The sequence below is a fragment of the Lactuca sativa genome, chromosome 5 (genome assembly GCF_002870075.4).
Source record: "Lactuca sativa cultivar Salinas chromosome 5, Lsat_Salinas_v11, whole genome shotgun sequence".
In the NCBI taxonomy this organism is placed as follows: Eukaryota; Viridiplantae; Streptophyta; class Magnoliopsida; order Asterales; family Asteraceae; genus Lactuca; species Lactuca sativa.
In genome coordinates, this window is record NC_056627.2 from 284,629,749 (window position 1) to 284,640,872 (window position 11,124).

Below are 11,124 nucleotides of genomic sequence, written 5' to 3' on the forward strand. Positions count from 1 at the left end.
CTAGTGGTATTTTGAATACCACTCTCTAGCTTTATCTTCCATGGTGAGTGATAAGGCGGTTAACTTGAAATCATCCAATGTCACATGTCGAGAAACATATTAACACATATCATGTTAAAAGACTTCAAATGCATTTGAGGATCTTCTCCATCCAAACCATGGAAGATGGTGAGGTTGATGTATGAAACTTTACTTCAATTCAATCCCTCTACAATTTAAGGGGAAACAATACCAAGAGATGTGTGAGTAACATTTTTCTCTATTATTTTTCTAAGTGTTAACTCTTGAGAAGGGTTGGGTGGATTGGGGTTTTATTGCATGTAATTGGGAGGTTGTTGGTATGGTTCGTATGGGTATTTTTGGTGATTGAACATTTATGATGGATAAGGTTGATAGTTAGGATATTGGTTTTAGAGAGGTTGTTGTTGTGGGTACATTGGGCATTGGTACATTTGAGGTTGTTGGTAAATGGGTTATTGTGCTTATTGTTGTTGAAATTGAAGAGCATTGTTTTGAGGTTTTTTGTGTTATGGGAGGTTTTGGTTATGTGGTTGTGGTTATGGTTGTTAATAATTGGGTTGATTTAGGTGAGGAGGGGCTTGATTCCAAGGTGACATATCTATGAGAGGTTCTTGGTGTTGTTGTTGTCTTGGTTGTTGGGGTGGGGTATTGTCATCTTAATTTTTTGGGTTTGGGTTGGGATTTTGAGGTGGATTTTGATTCATGGATATGTAGTTTTCAAACAAAACATCTTCAAAGAAATTACCAAAAAATGGAGAACTCGGCTTGGTATCGGTATCACTTGAAGTATAAACTTGGTCTTCTATGTTGATTAGTGGAGAAGAAGTTGTTGTTGTTTTGCTTTTTTGGAAAACTTTTTTAAACTCTTTTCTTCTTTGTCAATCTTAGGATTGCAGAGTAGTTCACCTGTTCGTGTAGACCTAGGCATAAACAATGAAATAATGATAAACCATTTTCCCCGACTATGGCGCCAATACTCTGACGTCCCGAAAACGGTATTAAAAATTTTCATTTAAAAGTCTACCAAATCATTCATTAATAGCTTGAAATCAACACCAAGTCATAATATTCAAAACATCACAGTACAATTATTTCAAATGCATAAATCATGAGGGGAAGATGTTGTGCCATCACGTCATGCCCTTCCTTTTTGAACCAGAAGTACCTGAAACCATAGACATAAACTATAAGCACAAATCTCAGTGAATTCCTCAAAATACCACATACCAAAACATATAAGTGTCATGGGCTACCCCCATGGTCTTTCCTTGCAATGCCGATGGCCAAATCCCGATCTTACATACAAGTGTTATGGGCTACCCCCATGGTCTTTTCTAGCAATGTCGAGGGACAAATCCCAGTCGTACATACAAGTGCTAGGGGACAAATCCTGGTCTTCCATACACTTTCCAGGGGCCAAATGCTGGTCTTTCATGCAAGTATTACAGAGATAACTAGCATTCCGCATAACAAGTAATATGCCGACATTGGTGCCTTCGACCCATGGGTATAGTGAGAAAATTCACCTCACATACAGATAAGCAAACTGAATAGCACGCTGCTATGAGATCAACTCTACAAGTCACCTTAATAAATTTAATGATACAATCTCAACATATATGTCAAAACACCTAAAATACCCCTAGGTCAAACCCTAGTAAAAATCCAAGTCAAAGTAAACTAAGTTAACCAAGTAGAATCAGTGACTATCCAAGGTGTACTCCTTACGTACGTGGGGTGTACTACATAGTTAACCAAAGATCAGGGAGCTAACCACGTACGCGCAACATGCCCCTAGGTAAGCCCAACGTATGCGACTGCTCACCACCTTACCCATTAAGTGCTTAATCCTTAAGCATTTACGTCCAAAATCCAAATCTAGGCTCAAAAGGATGTCCTTAACAATAAAGTTTCCAACTTTATGGTTTAGCATGGATTATAAGACCTTAACTCCAAAACCCTAGCTTTTTTACCAATTAAAGGAATCAAGCTCATGCATAAAGAGAAACTAATGATGAAAAACACATTTTTATGACTTAGCACACCCTAAAACCTCTAAAAGGACAACTGAGTAGTGATTGCTATCCTTCATTGGTTAAGGTTAATAGGAGGAGGCATCCGTTTATCATAAGTATGCGAGTTCTGCTAAGAATGGGTTCGATTATTGGAAGGTCATCGTATGATGGGGTCGACTTTCATCAAGGATTTGGAAGAGTTGGTCGGATCGTCTGATTTCCTGGAGAGTAGCAAGGAGTGATTTTGAGGACGAACTCCAATTTAAGCGTGGGAGAGTTGTAACACTTTATTATGAATCATTTCATAATTCGGAGCCGTAACCTGAGGACCAATTATCATAAGGCTTTGGGCCTTAGAGGAAAGAGAGATTTAGACCCCTTTAGATGTGGTTAATGTAGATTAGGTGATCTGAGAGTTCGGTTGGCGCTTTCGAGCCCAAGGGTAAAACCATAAAGTGATAGCTCAGACCTTTTATGATTTAAGTTTAGAAAGTTTAAAGGCAAAGGAGAGTTAATAGGGTTGTAGAGCTTCTCATAACCTTTCTGTCGATATCAGGATTGTCAGAATCGGAGTTGAAATGAAAGAAGTTACGACTATTTGAAGTTTGGACGATTTTTGGGTTAGCCGCGTACGATGGGCTTACGAGGATTACGTTGGGCATACTAGATCATCCCTATTACAATGGGCATAAATTGAGTATGTTAGGCATACACGATCAGTACCCAACCCTTATTTTGGTGGTCTGAGCCCTATTTAAGCTCCTTAACTTCCCCAAACCCATTCCATTCTCAGCCTCCATCTCTCCAACACCCTCCCCTGAAACCCTAACCCTAGTTTGAGTATTATGAGCAAAAAGAAGGTGTTTTTAAGTGCTTTGGGGTGTTCTTGATGCACCTTGGAGAAGAAATAAAACACTGAAGAAGAGTTAGTTGCATTGGAGCTTGTACATCCAGACCTTGTTCACCTTGATCTTTCTTCTGGAGATATAAAGTTTGAATCTTGATGATGAAATTGTTAGATCTAGCGAGTTTTGGGTGCTATGACCTTTTGGTCACTATAGTGCATAAAGTTTAGATCTTAAAAGTTTGTGACCTTGTTATGGATAAAGTCAGAAACTTTATCCATCTAAACATCATATTGATTCAGATAAAAAAGCTTTAGACTTGGAGTTAATGGATTAAGTTAGAAAAGATGCATTTTGGTCCCATTGAGACTTAAAGACTAGATCTTGGTTGGTTGGACCATTCTAATGGATAAAGTTGGAAACTTTATCCATTATGAAATTATTAGGAACCATAAAAATATCATATTGATGGGTTTTGTTGAATCATACTTAAGTTGATGTTCATATTATAAGTTTAGATGGATAAAAACAGGTTTTAGGTCCCATTAAGTCTTGCAAAGGAATAAAGTTGGCAACTTGATGGTTTAAGGCCTTATTTAGAGGTTAGATCTGAGTTTGTTTGTTTTGGTGTTAATCATTTAGTGCTTAATATGAAGTTTTGGTCATCTGATGAGTACGTTGGGCGTAAGTATGCGTACGCTCAGCGTAGCGCAAGAAGTCCCTGTCCTTAAGCTTTAGCGAGTTGTACCTTGCGTTTAAGTGGGCCGTACGTAGGGTGTACGAGTTGGGTATGCAGGTCATACTTACGAGGTCTTCTTTTGGGCCTTTTGGGGCTTGGGTCTTTTGGAGTTTGGGTCATGGGTTATTGGATCCGATATGAGAATGGTAAAATAGTATTTTACCCATTGGTAGTATAAAATATGGATTGGACCTTGGATTTTGGGAAATGACCTTAATTATTGATTAAGATATTTGATAATGTTTAGTGTAAGATTTCAAGTTGCAGCAATGCATGTGTCTTGGTTTATCTCGGATTGAGGTGAGTCACATCACTTTATTTGATGGGTCGAAGGCACCAATTCCGGCCTATGACTGTGTGACTCTTGCATGTGTAGTATGTGATATGAATACTAGGCGGCACCTGATGCGTGTATTGTATGCTATTTGTCATAGTGATTCTTTCATGTGTTTATGTGTATGTATGAATGTCGGGCGAGGCTCGATGCCAGGCGGGGCCAGATGAATGTGATGAGGCAAGCCTCATCTCATGTTATTGACATATATGTTCCAAACGGGGCTTGATGGTTTAGGGGCATGACCCATTATATGTTTGATATGTATAGTATATGGTATTTTGGGGAACTCACTAAGCATTGTTATTACGGTTTTATGTTTATGGTTTTAGGTACTTACGGTACAAAAGGGAAGGGCCAAGCGTGACTACATTGCATCCACCATGTTTCCGCAACTTTATGATTTTGGGATTGTACTCTGATAACTGTTTTTACTTTGATATATTTTCAAATGATTGAAAAGGTCAAATAGTGTTTATGGTTGAATTATAAATGAAAATTTTACCTTAAAATTTTTGGGATGTTTCAAGTTGGTATTAGTGCCTTGGTATTGGGTGTGTCTGGACTCAAACTGAGGGTTTGGTAGTTTTTTCATAAAATTAAAGTTTTAATTAAGGATTTTCTAATAAAGAAAGGGGTGTGTTGCATGCAATCAACTGATCTCAAGTAAGTAATTCCGAAAATACCCATACATGAGTGTTATGCTATATGTTATGAGAATTACGTGCTAGATTAGGGCTAATGATTCGCTAAGGATTTTGTGCTAGGAGAGATCCCTTTATATGCCTGATTGTTTGAGATTTTAGAATTGCATGCTAGTATGGATTTCATATAATTGGATAGATTGGTTGATATGTTATCCCTTGTTGCCTAAGAAGAATTGGATGTTATACTAGATTTGGAATCTTTCTTAGTAAGAAGTGAGCTTGATATGTCCTCTGTGTGGTTGTGGCTTGGAGTGTTACTGCATGAATGCTGCTTGCTTTCTGCTTTATGGGACTTTTGATGATGTAAGTTAACTATTAAGTGAATATGTTAAGTCAAATGTTGCATAGGTTAAATAATCTCAATGTGACAGTTTTGACCCTACTACGTAGCTCTCGTTTGAGTCTTACCGTTGTAGGGATGAGTCTTCTACTCGAAGGATTATCTAAGCTATGTTACATGTCATTATATTCATGAAGTAGTTAACTGACATTATTGGGAGTTCTTCAGCAACTGATGGCAGGGTGTGGTCGTGAAACTATGAGAGCCTAGGATGTGTTGTAGTGGATTGGTTGTGCTGCTTAGCGGGTATCTGGAGTATCGATTTGAGAAGGTGACTTGGATGATTCAGAATGACTCTTCAGTAAAATACGGATAGGTGTGGAAGATAGTATTGGGCCCATACTACTGAAAGCACAAGATCCATACTCGACTCGAGGAGAGTCACGAAGAATCTAAGATGCCAGTGGGATGAGGATTATTTGGGTATGTTTTTATCATGTCTATGATTGCTTTTCAAGAATGGTAACGAGCACGCATGGAGAAGGTTCAGGTTTTGGTTCAGACTCGGGTGATGAGCCAATTAGTGGGAAGACTGCCATGGTTATGAGTTGCACGTTGGATTGTGGATTTGGAAGGTGTCTTCCGCACTAGTCCCTATCCCATAGGAGCCAAGGTTTGGTTTGCCTTGGATCTCTTGCACCATGCAACAAGGAGTTGTTGGGAATTTATTTCAAAGTCTATTATGCTTACTGAGTTGGAGACTACGTCTTGGGAAGAGTTCGTGACCCAACTTAGGGTAGAGGTTGCATGAGCTATCATAGTGTAGCCGTTGGCAAGGGAGTTTGTGAGCATGTTAGGGTGAAAGACCCTAAATAATGTGATTGCTGGCACCCGTGAGCGGGAGATTGATTTGGAGCACCTCGGGAAGAGGAAGGCAAAGCAGGCTCATACCACAGGGGGTCCAGGCGAAGTGGCCCAGGACTCAGGATCAGTAGGTGAAGGGTCAGCAAGGCGGAAGTCAGTACAACACGTGTGGGAAGATGCATAGTGGGGTTTGTCGATCTAGGGGTATGGTGTGCTACAAGTGTGGTAAAAATTATCATGTCATCGGGGATTGTCCCTAGGGGACGAGCCCATTACGTTTTCACTGCAACCAAGTGGGCCACAAGAAGGTCGACTGTCCAAAGTTGATGAGATGAGTAGTGAGGGCACCTGCTGCAACCACTATGAGGATTACTGATGGTTGTGATGGCAGAGTGGAGGTTCCTATGGCTAGGAGCCAAGCATTGCAGTCACAAGTTGAGGGGATCCGAATTCCATCAATTGACATCGCATGTATGTGTTGTATTCACTTCGTTCATGCTCCTATTACTTATGTTTATGATTATATGATTGTATGTGAGACCCTATATGTGGTTTATCTAAGTCTCCACCAAGAAATCAAATCCCTCTTCATGATGGTCTAGACATTTTATCTTGAGAATCTTCATATGCCATTTTGCATACCGAGGACCATGTTTAGGGGATTTCGGGTGAGCTAGTTTTGGATTTTGATGTGGGAGGCATGAACCATCATTGGAACAAGCTTAAAGTGAAAAAATATTAGCATTCAATCCAATCTTTTATGGTAACAACAAGAATTTAAGGAATCCACAAGGAGGGCATGTCGGGTTTGAATGCAGGATATGTAAAGGTTCTTCATGGTTTCAAGCCAATGAGGAAAGGGTTTCATCATAGGTGAAAGGTCAGTAGTCATTAAGTTTATGGGAATATTAAAACTCGAGCTGGTGAAAATCTATCGCGATTGATAGGTATAAAGGATTGTTCAGAATGCAAGTGTCGGATGGGTATCTGTCAAATGCATGTCTTTTGGATGCAAGGGTGGTACTCACACCAAGGGATTTAAGGAAATGATCAAGTAGAAATTGGTTGTCCCCACCTGGGACAACAAAGTCAGAAGTCAGGAGTGCTTGTATCGCTCATGACGGATGCCAACTGATTGTTGACATGCATTGAATTGATTACAACTGTTGGTAGGGCAAGAGCCAACGTACACCATCACTCCAGGATGTGAGTGAAGAATTAATCACACATGTTTGTTTGGATGTTTGAATTGTCGAAAGGATTTAAATGGAAACTGATAGAAATATATAGAGTGCATCGATTTTTTTTCGATGAGTGGATAGTTGGATTGGTGATCCTTCTGTTCCGGTCAAGGGTTATAGTTATGTGTCATGAGCTAAAGTGACTTAAGGATTTGGAGTTGTATCTTGAGAAGTACTTGGGATTATTGTGCTCATTGAGATTTTGGGAAGTGTACATCTGGTTTTGGAATGTGTGTGATCGCTAAAGATTGATTAGTAATGGAATGCTTGCTCTTGTGAGCTTAGGTTGTTGATAGTTTGAATTGTAAGGTTGTCAAATGGATTGGGAATTCATAAATTTTGTGTATTGCAAGAGCACAGTTGAATCCAAATAGGGTAGTTTGATTTCATTGTGCATCAATAGTGATGCTTGGTGGGTATGTAAGCAGGAACGGGTTAAGGGTTGTATTAGGGCCTTTATTGGTGGGACCATAGCAGTATGGATGCGAGTTTGACTCAGGATGATTACGGTTGGTATAGTAGATGGACAGTAAACCTATTGGTGGGACCATAGCAGTATGGATGTGTTGCAAGACTGCGAGGTATCCGTAGCATACACGAGTGTGATAAGCTATCGGGGAAGTGTTGTAAGTCGACGATTTAGTCGTAACATTCACCAGAACGAGGTAGGCCATTGTAGGAGTGGTCGTTAGATTGAAAGTGGATCAGCGTATGCCTAGGTCGACGTGGACAATCTTGTCGGAGGATTACTCTTTGTTTGAAATGAGGATCGTTGGATTCAAGGCGAGGCTAGGACTATACAGAACTCGATTGGGTGAGACCCATGAGCGAGGCCCGTTCATTTGTGCAGATTGGGAGAGACTCGTGGGCGAGGCCCATTTGGTTGTGATAGAGTGGTTGAGACCCAGTGGAGATTGGATTGAGCGAGGTATTGGATCACGTTTATGGTGGGATGACTCTGTGGTCAGTGGTTTGTAACAGTGTGATGTTTAGGCTGTGGTAGCCCTTATTAGTTAGACTCTTTGTCGAAGCCTTGTGGTGGAATTAGATATGAGACTACCAGTCTCCGCGGTGGATTGGGGATTTTATATCTCGATTTAGTGGAAGGTCGTCGTGGAATTGGAAGATTTCAGGTAGAATGCAAGTGTAAATATTTGGATTTTGGGATGTGAGTTTTGTTCCCAGTTAACACAAGGGGTTGAGACTCGTATTGGCAGTCGCCTTTGTTTATATGAAAGATCTTATCAACATCAATGTATGGTTAGGATTCTGTCTGCCAAAAGTGTCATCTAGATGATTTATGACTGGAATGATTTCTTTCAGTTTGGATTGCAAAGATAGGTCCTATTGATAGTATTTCGTAATGGTTTTGCATGTCGGGTAGTCGGATAAGGTATTGGATTCCTAGATCTGATCTGAGTAGTGATGATTGTCCTTCATTGGTTAAGGTTAGTGGGAGCAGGTATTTGTTCGTCATAAGTATGTAAGTTTTGCTAATAATGGGTTCGATTATTGGAAGGTTAATGTATGATGGGTTCGACATTGATCGGGGATTTGGAAGAGTTGGTTGGATCATCTGATTACCTGGAGAGTAGCAATGAATGATTTCGACGAAAAAATCTAATTTAAGTGGGTGGGAGTTGTACCATGCTGTTTCGAATCGTTACATAATCCGGGACCATGACCCAAGGATCAGTTATAATTAGGCTTTGGCCTTGGGGGAAAGATAGATTTATACCCCTTTGGATGTGGTAAATGTAGATTAGGTGATTTGAGAGTTCGGTTGGCCCGTTGGAACCCAAGGGTATAACCGTAAAGTGATAGTCCGGGCCTTTTATCAATTTTGGATTTAATTTCGGAAAATTTTAAGGTAAAGAAGAGTTGATAGGGTTGTAGTGCTTCTCATTACCTTTCCATGGATATAAGGATTGTCGAAATTGGAGTTGAAACGAAGAAATTACGACTGTTTGAAGTTTGGATGATTTTCGGGTTATCCGCATACGCTAGGCGTACGGGAAGTATGTTGGGCACATTAAGGTATCCCTAGTATGCTGGACATAAATTGAGTACATTGTTCGTACGAGATCAGTGCTCAAACCCTATTTTCGTGCTTTGAGTCCTATTTATGCTCCTTAGCTTCCCTAAACTCATTCCATTCCCAGGCTCCACCTCTCCAACACTCTCCCTTGAAACCCCAACCCTAGTTTGAGCACTGTGAGCAAAAAGAAGGTGTTGTTAAGTGCTTTGGAGTGTTCTTGGTGCACCTTGGAGAAGAAGGAACTCAATGAAGAAGCGTTGGTTCAGTTGGAGCTTGTAGATCCTGACCTTGTTCACCTTGATCTTTCTTCTGGAGGTATAAAGTTTGAATATTGATGATGAAATTGTTAGAACTAGCTAATTTTGGGTGTTATGAGCTTTTGGTCACTTTAGTGCATAAAGTTTAGATCTTGAAAGCTTTTGACCTAGTTATAAATAAAGTTGGAATCTTTATCCATATAAACATCATATTGATTCAGATCTAAAAACTTGAGACTTGGACTTAATGGATTAAGTTGGAAAAGATGCATTTTTGGTACCTTTGAGACTTAAAGACTAGATCTTGGTTGGTTGGACCATTCTAATGGATAAATTTGGAAACTTTATCCACTATGGAGCTATTAAGAACCATAAAAATATCATCTTGATGGGTTTTCATGAATCATGCTTAAGTTAATGTTCATATTATAAGTTTAGATGGAGAAAAAACAGGCTTTAGGTCCCATTAAGTCATGCAAATGAATAAAGTTGGCAACGTTATGAATTAAGACCTCATTTAGAGGTTATATATGAGTTTGGACGTTTTGGTCTTAAGCATTAATATAAAGTTTTGGTCATCTGATGAGTACGATAGGCGTACGTATAAGTACGCTCAGCCTAATGAAAGAAGTTCCCATCCTTGAGCTTTAGCGAGTTGTACCTTGTGCTTCAGTGGGCCATATGTGAGGCTTACGAGTTGGGTACACAGGGCGTATTCGTGAGGTCTTCTCTTTGACCTTTTAGGCCTTGGGTCTTTTGGAGTTTGGGCCATGCTTTATTGGATCATATATGAGAAGGGTAAAATGGTCTTTTACTCATTGGAAGTATAAAGTATGGACTGGACCTTGGATTTTGGGATATGACCTTAATTGTTTATTAAGATATTTGATTATGTCTAGTGTGAGGTTTCTGGTAGCAGCAACGCGTGTGTCAGTTTATGTCAGATTGAGGTGAGTTTCCTCACTGTGTTTGGTGAGTCGAAGGCAGCGATGTCGGCCCATGATTTATTATGATTAGGATGCTACTTGTATACGACTCTTGCATGTGTAATATGTGATATGTATACTGAGCGCGGTCCGATGCCGGGCAGAGCCTGATGAGTGTATTGTATGTTATTTATCCTAGTGATTCTTGCATGTGTTTTATGTGTCTATATGAATGACGGGCGGGGCCCATCTCATTTTATTGACATATCTGTTTTGAGCGGGGCATGGATCGATGGTTGTTGGGCATGGACCATTATATGTTTGATATGTATGGTATGTGGTATTTTGGGGAACTCACAAATCTTTGTGCTTCTGGTTTTATGTTTTTGGTTTCAAGTACTTCCGGTACAAAAGGGAAGGGCCCGACATTACTGCACTACATCCACCCATGTTTCCGCAACTTTTTGATTTTGGGATTCTACTCTGATAACTACTTTTACTCTGATATATTTTCGAATGATTGAAAAGGCCAAATAGTGTTTATGGTTAAATAATAAATGAAAATTTTACCTTAAAATTTTTGGGATGTTTCAAAAATATCCAAGGGTTTTAGCCTAAGTTAACCAAACTAAAGAGATTAGCCACTCATGGCAACAAGAGAATAACCATAAAAGTGTTTTAGCATCAAGAAACTAGGAATTTCTAGAAGTATGAGAAGAATGTAGCACTAGATCTCTAAAAATGCCTCCAAGGTGCACTAATGGTGGAAAATCGAAGTGTGTAAGGTCCATCAGCGCCAGCGTGTCGACAGTGCCAACTTAGCAAGTTTAGAAACGTCATCTTATAGTTGTTCGATT